Source organism: Dipodomys merriami, unplaced genomic scaffold (assembly GCF_024711535.1).
Source record: "Dipodomys merriami isolate MVZ:Mamm:240054 unplaced genomic scaffold, mDipMer1.0.p SCAF_2898, whole genome shotgun sequence".
Taxonomy (NCBI): Eukaryota; Metazoa; Chordata; class Mammalia; order Rodentia; family Heteromyidae; genus Dipodomys; species Dipodomys merriami.
Window position 1 is genome coordinate 12,172 of NW_027204379.1, and position 13,292 is coordinate 25,463.

At 47.9% G+C, this 13,292-nt stretch overlaps 1 long non-coding RNA gene across 1 annotated transcript; it reads right to left on the reverse strand.

Annotated features, from left to right (window-relative positions):
* Positions 1 to 6,544: 6,544 nt before the first annotated feature.
* LOC138838721 (uncharacterized) lies at positions 6,545 to 9,533 on the reverse strand. Its single transcript, XR_011375733.1, has 3 exons — positions 9,428 to 9,533; positions 8,896 to 9,007; positions 6,545 to 6,734 (listed from the first exon to the last, which is right to left on the reverse strand). It is a non-coding gene; the product is annotated as an uncharacterized lncRNA (long non-coding RNA).
* Between the last annotated feature and the right edge of the window lie 3,759 nt (positions 9,534 to 13,292).

Here is a 13,292-nt window from a genome sequence, read left to right on the forward strand (position 1 = left end):
TGAGCTCTAAATTTTTTCCTTTTTTGTACATTTTTTGTTGTAAAAATGTGGTATAGAGGGTTACAGTTACATGAGCAAAGTAATGAGTACATTTACTATTGAGCATTGTTGCCTCCTCCTTTGTTTTCCCCTTGCCTTCCCTTCCCTCCCACCTCCACAGCTATCCCCCTCCCCCCAGCTGAGGTCAGTGACTTAATTTTTTGTTTTTGTCTTGGCACAGGATTTGAACTCAAGTAGTAGAAACTCTGCACCTTCCCTCACATTGCTACAGATATACCAAGATCCTGAGTTCAAATCCCAGGCTAGGAAAGAAAACGCAGAAATTCCAAACCAGGGGGATTTTTTTCAATTTAGTTCAACAATTAATTATTTTTTTATTTATTCTTTTTTATTTTGCCAACCATGGAGCTTGAAATCAGGCCATGGCAAGTCTACCTCAGCTTCGATTGCCTTAGACTAGGCTGCAGCCTCTCACCCATAGTCAATCTTGGGATCCTAGACCCTGAGAGCTTGCAGGAAGAAAAAAAAAAGTGGGACAGCACAAAAAGTGTCCAGCTGCAGAGGACTGGTGGTTTTACGTTATTTTTTTCTTTGCAGGGTGATCATACTGAGTCTGAATGACACGGCTACAAAGTGGAACTGAACTGATATTCCTGAAGGCTGGTGGGCCATCAGGGAAGCCATAGGCGAAACCTGCCAACATAGGCACTGGGTTAAAAATCTAAGTCCTGACACCTACCAATGGCAGGACATCACAATAGACTCATTCCTATGCATAGAAATACTGATTGAAAGAGTAGTTCGTGCATCCATCAAATCTAAAAGTGGATGTAATAATCCTAGGATGCTGATTGATTTTAATTGATAGTTTAGTAAGCATGAAAAGAATAATATTACTTCAAAGGCAGTATAATAAATACCTAAGAGTTGGTAGGAATGTAGTGGGCATCATTCAGTCAGATAGATGGCTCTGGCACTCTACCAATATGTATTAATTGTATACCACTCAGATCATGACAGCTCTGTCTCAGCTTCCATCACACTAGCCTGGGGTGCAGCCTCCAGAACCAAAGCCGATCCTGGAATCCTAAGACCTGATGTCTGACAGGAAAACAAAATGAAAATGACATTAAAACAAGCATCAAGCTGAACATGGTAGGCGGTTTCTTGGCTTTGGTTCCTTGCATGGTGACCATCCTAGGTCTGAATGACATGGATACCACGCACAGGTGACCTGTCATTGCTGAAGGCTGGTGGACTGTCAGGAAAGCTATAGGCCAACCCCACAACATAGTCCCTGAGTTCAAATCCTGGTCCTGTCACCTACCAATGGCAGGAGATCCTAAGAGACTCCTGCCTGTGCATAGAAATTCCAATGGAATGGTATGCAACTCATGATTGAATAGTTCATGCAGCGGTCTGGACTCAAATTAGATGAAATAATCCTAGGACGCTGATTGAACTCAATTAATGGTTACTTAGGCATGAAAAGAATAATATTCCTTCAATGGAGGCATAATAACTACCTAAGACTTGGTAGGAACGTAGCAGATGTCATTAAATACTAGATACACAGCTCCGGCACTCTGTACTAATATGTATTTATTGGTGTAGTACCACCTGTCTATCCATGTATAGCTATTTTGTTCGATCTCAGAGCCTGCCAAAAATGTCATACTGGAGTAAGAAGCCAAGTGTGACACCTGTTTTCCTTTTCTGTGAGAGTGCGGGATGTCAGGCATGATGGAGAACAAGTCTACAAATCTAAATGCTATGTGATAGGGTGTAAACAATGTAATACAAAGTTAGGTGTCATCATAGTCAATAAAATAAATGGTAAATAAACGAATAAACCAAAAAGTAAAATGAATGACCACACCAAACATAATATAGACTGAACACCTGTCTCGAAGTTCAATCCTATCTTTAAAATACATGTAAGAACTACGTTTTCCAGGGTTGGGGCCTGAATTCAGGCCTAGGGAAGAGGCCTGACTTTCTGATCTTCAAGCACAGAGACCTTCCCCTTCCCCCAGAGTGCAACAGAGTTACCCAGACCCTGAGTTCAAATAGCAGGCCTTGCAGACAAAAAATAGCATACATTCCAAGCCAGGGAGCTTCATTAGCATTTCTCATATTTTTTAAAGTTCACTTGGCCTTTATTTGATATATTTTGATTTTATAACAAGAGAGTTTTTCAAAAAGTGGTTTAAATGTTTACATTTCAGCATAGCACATTGGTGTTTCCATTTTGACCATCTGCCATGAAAAGTGAGAATTAAAATCAGTACATCCTTCCTCCCTAGAGGGACAGTTCATGTTAATTGAGGGAATGGTGGGAGATTCTGAGATACTCATTTCCAGACCTAGGAAGAGTCATGGAATTCGATGGATCTCATCTTTGAATGAGTAGTTCCAGTTTGATGCTAGTAGGAAATGATAGGCAGGACTTATGGGGTATAGATTATTTTTAATGAAGAGCTGATGAAACATGGCCATAATCATCACAGTCATGAAATGGAGGCATTGGGGAAGATCCAAGAATCATTAGTCACAAGGTAGACTGGATTCCATCACTGGTCGCCATCCTACTCTATACAAATATGTACTTATTTACATACTTCCTTTAGATTATGAAAGGATGACTGTTATGCTCCCCTTCTCCGCCCTGCCCCACGCCCACACGGGGCTCAATTTCAGGTCCTGGGAATGGCCTCGCTCCTTAGTGTCTCACAGTCTGGTGTGCTTACCTGGACCCATTCGCCTATTGGTCCTGCCATACCCCGAGGTCAGATCCCAGCACTGCCAAAAGATGAATCCTGATGTGAGAAGCCAATCGTTGCACCTGTTTCTCTGTCCTGTGAAAGTCCTGGGTCTCAGCTAGGATGCAGTATGCTATATAGGCAACTCTATATTCATGGGAATCAGTTGCCATCCATGTCAGCACAGTTATAGCTGTCATCTTATACAATAAAATACAAAATGCATCCATGACTAAGGCACACAATAAAAAGAATAACTACACTGAATGCATGATGCATTCCACATCCCTATGTAAAGAGAGATCCTATGTATAAAGTAGGTGAGCATATGATTTTTGCCAGTGCTTGGGCTTCAGTTCAGGCCCTGAGACTAGGCCTGACCTTGTAGTCTTCAAGGATGGTGAGCTTCACTTTCCCCCACAGTGCAACAAAGTTACCCAGTCCTGAGTTGGAATCTCAGAGGTGGCAGAAAAATGGTGAGAATTCTGAGCCAGGGTGTGCTATTGTTATTATTATTATTATTATTATTATTATTATTATTATTATTATTATTATTATTATTGCCAAGCATGGGATTTGAACTCAGTTCATGACAACTCTGCCTCAGCTTCAATCACCTCAGGCTGGTGGGCTCCCATGGGCTTGTAGCCGATCCTGGGATCCTAGGCTCTAAAACTTTGCAGGAAAAACTGACAGAAAAATGACAGGAAAAGATGACAGAAAAATGACAGAAAAAATGTCGCAGGATGGATTTTTTATATTTTCTTGTTTTGCACGGTGACCATCCTGGGTCTGAATTACACGGCTGCAAATGGTACTTCACCTTGCATTGGAGAAGGCTAACGGCCCATCAGGGAAACCATAGGCCCATGCGGCAAAATAGGCCCTGAGCTTGAATCCTGGTCCTGACACCTACCAGTGTGGGGAGATCCCAAGATACTTGTTCCTATGCATGGGAATAACAATGAAATGTTAGCAAACGCATGATTGAATGAGAAGTTTCTGCGTGTATTGGTGAAGTCCAAAATTAGAGGCAGTGATCCTAGGACAATGATTCATCTTAATGAATGGTTAATTAAGCATGAAAAGAATACTATTCCTTCAATGGTGGCATAATAAAGTCCTAAGAGTTAGTAGGAATGTAGTTGATGTCATTGAATATTACGTAGATATCTCTGGCACTATGTACAAATATATTTTTTTTGTTGTTCTACCACCTGTCTATCCATGTATGGCTATTTTGTCCACTCCTGCAGCTCAATCTCAGGGTCTGGAAATGCCCTGGCAGCTTCATTGGCTTGAGGTTGCAGTTTTGACACACCCATTCAGGGTCTGAATTGGGTCTGCTAGGCCCTGAGTTCAGATCCCAGCACTGCCAACAATTGGATCATGGAGTAAGAAGCTGAGTGTGATACCTGTTTTCCTTTTCTCTGAGAGTCCTGGGTGTCAGACATGATGGAGAACACATGTGCAAATCTAGATACTATGTGATGGGTTGTCATCAATATCATGAATGGAATGTGTGTCATCAGAGTCAATAAAAAATCTCATATCTAAAATATACTGGGAAATCAGAAAATTAAATCGCCCAACAACACATCCTCAAAGAAACAATTGCCCAATAAAAGAGTGGGCAAAGGACTTAAAGAGAAACTTCTCTGAAGAGGAAAGAAGCATGGCCAATAGACACATGAAGAAATGCTCAACCTCCATAGCCATAAAAGAAATGAAATCAAAACAACATTGAGATACCACCTCACACCAGTTAGAATGGCTATAATCAAGAACTCTAATAACAACAGATGCTGGAGGGGATGTGGACAGAAGAGAACCTTACTGCATTGTTGGTGGGAGTGTAAACTTGTTCAACCACTTTGGAAAGTAGTATGGAGGTTCCTCAAAAGACTCCACATAGAACTCTCCTATGACCCAGCAATCCCACTTTTGAGCATTTACCCAAATGTTTACAAACAAGACCACACTAAAGCTACCAGCACGACTATGTTTACTGCAGCACTATTTACTATAGCTAAGATATGGAACCAGCCCAGATGCCCCTCAGTAGATGAATGGATCAAGAAAACGTAGTATATATACACAATGGAATTCTATGCCTCCATCAGAAAGAATGACATTGCCCCATTTATTAGGAAATGGAAAGACTTGGAAAAAATTATATTAAGTGAAGTAAGCCAGGCCCAAAGAAACATAGGTCCCATGGTTTCCCTTATTTGCAATATCTAGTATATGTCTGGGTCAAGCAGAATAGGTCAGATAAGGTGATGTTAGGGAAATGAACCCTAAGATATGTACTCAAATGATTTTTCTCTCTCTTGTGATTGTTTCTAACACATGTATAATATTATTTCTTTGTTGCTTTGTACGTCCCTCTCCCACAGTATAACACCTGCTTTCACTGTATTTGATGTCGGTATAATTTGTGGAGGGAAACAGGAAAAATTAATCGTTTAAATAGGGATACAGGTGGACCCATTGCAGCAATGAGATGTACAAGTCGTTATGTCAAAAATGAACTTTACAACATTGGTGCAGGGGGAGTGCGGGGGAGGAGCAGGGAGGATTGGTTGGGGGGGTGAGAGGGAACATGGGAAGGGATGGGAAGTGGAAACAAAGGAGGAGGCTACAATGCTTGATATGAAATGTACTCATTATCTTGCCCATGTAATTGTATCCCCTATGTACAGTATTTTCACAATTAAAAAATGGAAAATAAATGAATAAAACAAAAATACAATAAATAACCAATACAAACAGGACATGGACTGAAAATCTATATGTAAGTAGAAATCTTACCTTTACAATATATATAAATAGAATTTTTCCAGGGCTGGGACTTTAATTCATGCCTAGGGACCAGGCCTCACTTTCTTGTCTTCAAGCATGGTGAGCTTCCCCTTCGTCCACAGTGCTTCAGAGTTACCCAGGCCTTAAGTTCAAAATCAAAGGTAGGAGAAACAGCGTGAATTGCAAGCCAGGGAGCTAATTTTTTTCTGCTTTTTGCTTTTTTTGCCAAGCATGGTCTTGAACTCAGGTCATGGTAACCGTGCCTCAGCTTTCATCACCATAGGCTGGGGTGCAGCCGCTGGAAACACAAGCTATCCTGGGATCCTAGAACTTCAGGCCCTGTGCAACGGGGGAATTGCACAGAAAAAAGTGGCAGGATGGCATTTTTACATTTTCTTACTTTGCAGTATGGCCATCTGGGTCTGAGTGATCTGGCTCCAAAGCATACTTCACCTTGCATTGCTGAAGGCTTGCAGGCTACTGAGGAAGCCATAATCCCGAACAATGATTAGCCAAGCACCAGTGGCTCTCACCAGTCCTCCTTGATACTTACAAGGCTGTGATAGGAGGATCATGGTCAAAGTAACCCTAGGCAGGAAAGTCCTTGAGACCCCTGTCCAACCTCAATGCCAACAAAGCCAGATGTAGAGCTGTGTGGCTCCAGTGGTAGAGGGCTAATCTTGAGCAAGAACACCTCATGGACTGTGACCAGATCCTGAGTTCAAGGTCCAGGACTGGCAAAAACAGACATACACACAATCTGTGCAGCCATCTGGCTAAAGCAGGTCTCCCTCTTGTCCCCAACTGGATTGGACAGACTTTCCTGGTAAAGGAGCTGCTGTCATGTTGACTAGGCCCATTTGGTCTGCATCCCAGGATTCCAGGCACACCCCCATTTTTTCATCATTCTTTTTCACCAATGGGATCCAAGAATAGTGGACATGCCCATATTACATGCTTCCCAGTAGCACCTGGAATCCCTCTGTTGGGTGACACCACTATCAGCAGTTGAGGAATGTAGAGGTGGCTGAGTGGTGAGCAAGAGACTCCAGGTGACTTTGAGGTAGAGTAGGAAACGATGTCCTAGTCAGTGAGTGGGAGAATAGAAGATTTTCTAGAGCCTGGGAATGTGGCCAGCCCAACTTTCCCGTCCTGGCGCTCAGATGTCTGAAACAATAAGAATCAATGAGAGAACTGTGGGCAAAAAGCTGCCACAAGAACACCAGCAGTATCCTCCCGACAGACCTGAAACATTCAAGAAAACAAAGAACACGAAAAAGGGAGGGATCCCCAAGACAAACACCACTGGGGAGCGAGATTGAATGGAGAGTCCAGCGAAAGGTGATGCCGACCATGGGCCTACCCTGACTTTGGACTCAGTCACAGCCACCAGGGTCCAGAGTGTCAAGGGTCCCAATCCCACCAAGGATCCACAGAGGTGCTACCTGCATATGGTGCCCACCCTGGACCACAGAAAAGAAGAAACCAGGCACTCTGTGCCAAGATCCAACCACTGAAGTAGGGAGACAGACCCGCAGGGTCAATGGGAGTAAGAGAGGGAGAAGATAGACCAGATACATGCAGCACCAAAAATGGAGGTAGAAATCCAAAAGGCACCCATACAGCGGTTGGTTTCGGCAGAAAGCGATTTACAATGTGCACTGGCCCAAGTGCAGCAGGCCGCTGATGACAGAGAAAGGGAGCATGAAGCTGTCACCAGCTGCCTACAAGCTACAGAGTGGCGTGTGGCAGAGCTGGAGATAGTGGCTTCTCTGGTCACTGCTGCAAAGGAGAAGACCAAAATGTTCCTCAAACAGCTGAATGATGTGATCCTTCAGCTCGAGGAAAATACCAGAAACTTTGATGACCTGGAGCAAGTGAACACAGAGTTGCAGGAGAAGGTGGAAGTGCTGTAGATACAGAGGAGCAACATGAAGAAGAGAATATGCAAGTTCCAACAAGCGCTGGAGGGCATTAGGTACTGAAGATGGAGTTGAATAACCTGGAGGAACAACTTCATATCCAGGTCCAGGAAAACCAGTCTCCGTCTTCAGAACGTGGAGCAGCAGGAGCAACTGCAGAGACTGGAGGAGAAAGCCTAGGATCAGCAGGAGACCCCTGAGACCCCACGATATGCATGTGTGTGGGATAGACAACCGGAGGAAAAGCTGGCCCTGCTGTGGGACGCTCTCCACCGGGTGAGCAGTGAGAAGGAGGAGCTTGCCAGCATCCTGGACACAAAGCAGCAGATGAAGAAACATCTGCGGGAGCAGTAGGACTGCTCAGAGAAGAAGATAGAGAAATGGATAGTGGTGGCTGAGAGAGAGAGAGCCAAGCAGCTCAGGAGCAGCAGGAGCAGTCCCTGGGCCAGTGCAGGAGTTCAGAACCTCCTGTGAATGGCACATTGTCTCCAATGAGCGACTGTGGTCTGAGAAGGAGGCCCTGCAGCAGCACTTAGAGAGGCAGATCCAGCTGCTGGAGCAGCTGATGCAAGTGAAGGGCTCAACAAACTGGAGGGACCAGGTGGTGTCCCCGAAGTGGCAGGACACTCTCAAGTGCCTGGAAGCCACCAGATCACAGGAGGAATGCCTGCAAGCCCAGCTGAGCTTCCTGGCTTTCCCTGGGGAAGGGGAAGGGATGAGCCCTGGAGAAGCAAAAGGTAACTAGGTGAATCCCCCCCACCACATGTGACCATCACACAGGATGGAGAGGTTCCCCAGACCAAGAGTGACATGGCTCTGAGAGTGCTCTTGGAGGATGAGATCCACAGGGGGAAACTCCTGACCCAAGAATGGTGGGCTAGCTTCAGGCACCCCATGGCCAACCCAGCAGCTCAGTGCCAGACTGAGCTGGAGCCACAGACCCTCATCCATGACCTGCCTGATGAGGTGGACTTCCAGAGTCCAGCAGGTGAGCTCCACCATTGATGCAGCCAGCTTTTGGCACACATCCAAACTATCAAGGAGTCCCTCATGGTGTGTAAAGAGCAGATGTTGGTCCTGAATGAGCTATGTTGGGAAAAAGCCCAGTGCATGCACTGGCTGTCTCAGGAGAAGATCGAGAAGAGGAGAGTGTTTAGGAGCTGCTGTCACTCCTAGCCAGGGAAAGCACAGACAGCAGTTTCCAGATGCCAGCACAGGCTGAGCCTCCCATCCCCCTCCCCAACACTGCTTCAGAAGCAACTTGAAGACAGCATGGAAACTGCCAGAGGAGAGGTCAGGGTTCCCGACCCCATAGTGGATTCCCCCAAGGAGCAGGTCCCGCCCCAGATGCCCCACATCCAGATCTGCCCACAGCTTCCAGGCTCAGGGGAGGAGTGCTCTCTCACTTTCTCCGGTAGACTGATGTAGATGACGACTCTCTATGTGACATACTGACTCTCAAAAGCGTTGGCAGCCACCAGAAGTAGGTGACCAAGTGGCTTTCTCTCAGGCCTCCATCTGCCGGGCAACGGGAAGGTTAAACTGGGGGTAGGGTAGGGCAGAGGCTGAAGGGAGTTGGCCCAAACTCAAGGGACATCTAATGGCCTATTGGTGGCCCATTGGTGACTTCTGGCATGCTAGGCAAACACTCTACCACTGATCCACATTCTCAGCTAGGATGATTTTTCCCCCTCCCAAACCCATATGGCCATTCCTCAGATAAATAGGAAGTAGGGGCTAGGATTAATATGAAGCACAAGTCTGGTTCAACCCAAAATATTCCCCTGCCCCCTCTTCCCACACCCTGAGTTGAAGTTTTTCTTCTACCATTGAGGGATGAGAGAGGGAGGGGGGAGTCCCAAGAAAATACCAACAACAGTGGCCCCCTGAGTCCCACATCCTTCCCCACACAAGTGGTCCTCCAGATTCCAATCTTACCTGACTCAATGTAAAGTCTAAACTGTCTCCCTACCACTGCAAGGCTCAGGATGAAATAAAAGTCAGCCCAGGCCTCAGCCCACACCCAAAGTGGAAGCTCCTAGTCCCAGACCTACTTCCACCTCTGACTGCCCCTAGTTAGGCCACACCCACCACTCACCACTATGATGGTGGTGATGACCTCATGGATGGATTCCAGGAAGAAGGTCTATGGCAAAGAGCAGAAGCATCAGGGTGAGCAGGGCAGAAGGAGGTGGGGTGATTGCTCTGGGATCTTCCTTGGAGCCCTCCCATCCAGCCAGAACCATGCTGACCCAAAGCACGAACAAGGCCAGGGGGTGAGACGAGATGGAGGAGCACAGGATTAAAGGAGGTACTGCTTTGTCTTGGAGGACTTGATTAATTCCAATTATAATTAATTCCAATTACATTTGGCCCATGACAATCCCAAAGACATCATGCAATGCCTCTCCGTGTTGTTGTTGGTCGTGAAGGCTGTCCCTGAGCTCTTTTTCTCAAGGCTGGCACTCTACCACTTGAGCCACACTGCCATTTTTGTTTTCTGATGGTTCATCGATAAGAGTCTCATACACTGTCCTGCCCAGACTGGCTTGGCACCATGATCCTCCAGATCTCAGCTTCCTGCGTAGCTAGAATGACAGGCATGAGCCACCAGTGCCCAGTATGTGATGCCTTTTGAAGGCATCTTGGCGAGTCTGTAAAGGAGCCCCAAAGGGCCTGGATAGACGATGACCCAATCAAGGAGCCGGGATGGGGGAAGGTTGACCTTCTAGCCATTCTGTTCCTCCAAAATTGAAGATGCCAGGTGATGTTGTATGCACCAAACATCTGGGCCAGCAGCCACCAGGCTTAGTGGGGGAAAAAGTAGAGAATACCCAAAGACTGCAGTGTAGAAATCTCTGATTTTGCATATATGTGGTGTGTGTGTTTGTGTTTGTGTGTGTGTGTGTGTGTGTGTGTGTGTGTGTGTGTGTGTGCAGCCCCACTTCCTTTTTGATGGTTAATTGTAGGTATGAGTCTCAAGGACTTTGCTGTCCATGGTGGCTTTGAATCATGATTGGGGGCCCCAGGGAAGCAAGAGTAAACACAAGTGACAAGTACAATCCCTATTGTGGGCCACTCCTGCCCCCTGGTGGCCACACACGGAACATGCGGTCTCATGCCATTATCCTCTAGAGTTCAATTTGGGCAAGTTACTAGGGCCAAGCTGACTTTTGCTCACCCTGATTGCTGATGCCTGAGTAGGTCTGTTCAACCCTAGGCCCAGAGAGCTCCAGGAGGCCCAGCTTTCCAGGGCAACAGGGAAGGGAGAGGTCAGCTCCAGGCTGAGCTAAGAGCCTTTGCCCACGGATACCCTAACTTGGCCTTACTTATCACCATAAGACCTGTCAGAGAAAAACCCCAAAAAACAAAATTGGATCTGTGCCTCCAAGTGTTAGAGCTCTAGCATTGAACCAAAGAGCTCAGGGACAGGGCCCCCAAGCTTTTAGTTAAAGACCCCCAGCTGACTTCCCTCATAAAACACAGCTTGTCTAAATGTGAACTGGTAGGATTTGTGACGTGTTTCTGAAGAATGGTGATACTGAAGAAAGCACCCTAATTCTAATGACAGCTGAACTTGTGACATACAGCTATGTGCTGAGTCCTTCACAGGGCGCTATTTACTGGGTCCTTCCCTCATGGGAGTTATATGCTGAGTCCTTAAAAAGATGCTGTTTGCTGAGTCATCCCAAAGGGTGCTATGTGCTGAATCCCTGAGAAGAGTGGGCCATCCTGGTTTTTTTTTAAGGGGGCTTTTTGCTGAGTCCATTACACAAAGTATTGTACTCTGAGTCCTTCAAAAGTTGTGGTGTGTTAATGCATCCTAAAGGGTCCTGCTATGTGTGAGCCATTGAGAAGAGAGGGATGAAGTGTATTTTGAGTGCTGTGTGCCAAGTCCTTTCCATAGGGTGCTCTGTACTGTCCTTCAAATGGTGCTGTGTGCTGAGAGCTTCCACAGTGTGGTATGTGCTGAGTCCTTCAAAATTGTTCTGTGTGCTGAGTTTATCTAAGGAAGCTGTGCACTGGGTGTTTTACACAGCGTGCTTCAACACAGATTGTGATGAGTCCCTGGGAAAGAGTGCTATGTGCTGAGTGTTTCAAAGCATGCCATTCACTGAGTCCTTTACACTGTGGGCTATAGACTCCCTCCTTCAAAGGGTGCTGGGTAGAGTACTCAGCATACTACATGCTGAGTCCTTCAAGGGGAGCTGTGTGCTGAGTCATTTACACAGGGTGCTTTGTGCTGATTTTGGAAGTGTGCTGTGTGCTGAGTCATCCCAAAGGGTGCTATGTTCTGAGTCCTTGAGAGGTGGTTATCCCCAACAATCACACAGACACAAACACAAACACACATACACACAGGAGTGTCACCATGCAACTGCTTGGTGTGTGGAGTGGAGGGGGATGGAGGAGAGTCTCCTCCAGCGGTGGGGCTGAGGGGAGATTCGATCCCCTGGGCCGGTACTAGGGGTGGGGGTAATGTTGAGCTGAGGTAAGGCTGCAATTGCCATGGTCCAGAAGCCTCAGGGCCCAGTCAGGGCTGCAATTGTGGCCAGGGGTGGGGGGTGGGACCCAGGGGAGGAGGGGGCGGGGCCCAGGAGCACACTTTGGTGGCAGCAATGGCCAGGAGCTCCAGGGGCATCGGTGTGTGTGCAGCAGGGGTGGGTGGCCCAGGAGAGGAGTGTGGGGCAGAGAGAGAGCTGGGAGAAGAGCGAGCATGAGCACTAGCACGCGTGGAAACGGCTTCAGTGGCTGGCGGGTGCTCCGATCATAGTGTGGGTCCTGGCCGGGAGCGCAGAGCATGTGGAGCTGCAAGGCACGCACATCGCCACACGCAGCCCCTCGGAGGCGCCCAGCCATGGTGGCCCTGAGTCTGAGGTCCCGGTGCGGGGAGCACGGCAGAGGCAGTGGCTGCTGAGGCGGCGGCGGCCACAGGTTAGGAGGCCGCTGAGTCTGCGGTGGTGGCTGAGGAAGAGCAGAGGCTGCGCACAGCTACACCACGCGCCCGCGCTGGGTTTCAAACATGGCGCTGCTGGCTGGGACCCACGGAGCCTCTAGCAGTCACCTGGCGGAGATGTTGCGCCCCTGGCCTGCTGGTGGCCCTGACTTGGTTCCAGCCCTCGGTTCTCAGACTCCTGGCGCCACACGGAATCGCAGCCTACAGCTTCTTCCAGCAGCACACGTGAGTGGCCGACCTGAGCTCCCGCACTCCACAACCCCCCCTGTAAACCCCATCCCCCACTCTACCCTTCCTCCCCACCCTCGCGGCCCCGACCCTTGCCTCTTGCCTCCCCATCCTGCCCTGCCTGTGCCTCCACCGTGCCCCACAGTCTGTCCTGGCTCTGCCACAAATGCACCCCAGGGGTGGGGGGTGGAGGTGGGTGTCCACCTGAGGATCCCACCCTCATCCCTAGTGGCCAGTGTTCCAGGAAAAGGGGAGCTGCAGGGATGGGGAGGAGGGGACACCACAGAACCCCTGGCCTGGAGCAGTGGGAACCACACAGCTGTGCATCTGCACCCTACCTCTCCCTGGTGGGAACCTGGTGGCTTTAGTCAGAGGTGGGGAGCTGCACCTCCACACCTACCTTCTAGGTTCTTTTCCCTTTTGCTGGGCAGGGGTTGTTGGATGCAGAAGATAGACTCCGTTGTTGTGTGAGCCCTTGTCTTCTGCGCTCAGTCACCCTTTCACCTGAGGTCATTCCCAGAAGAGCCCACTACAGAGGTGAGGGCACTGGGGTCAGATAGAAGGTGGGTATTTGGGAGAAAAACACACCCCCTCTGACACACATATAACCGGCCTGTA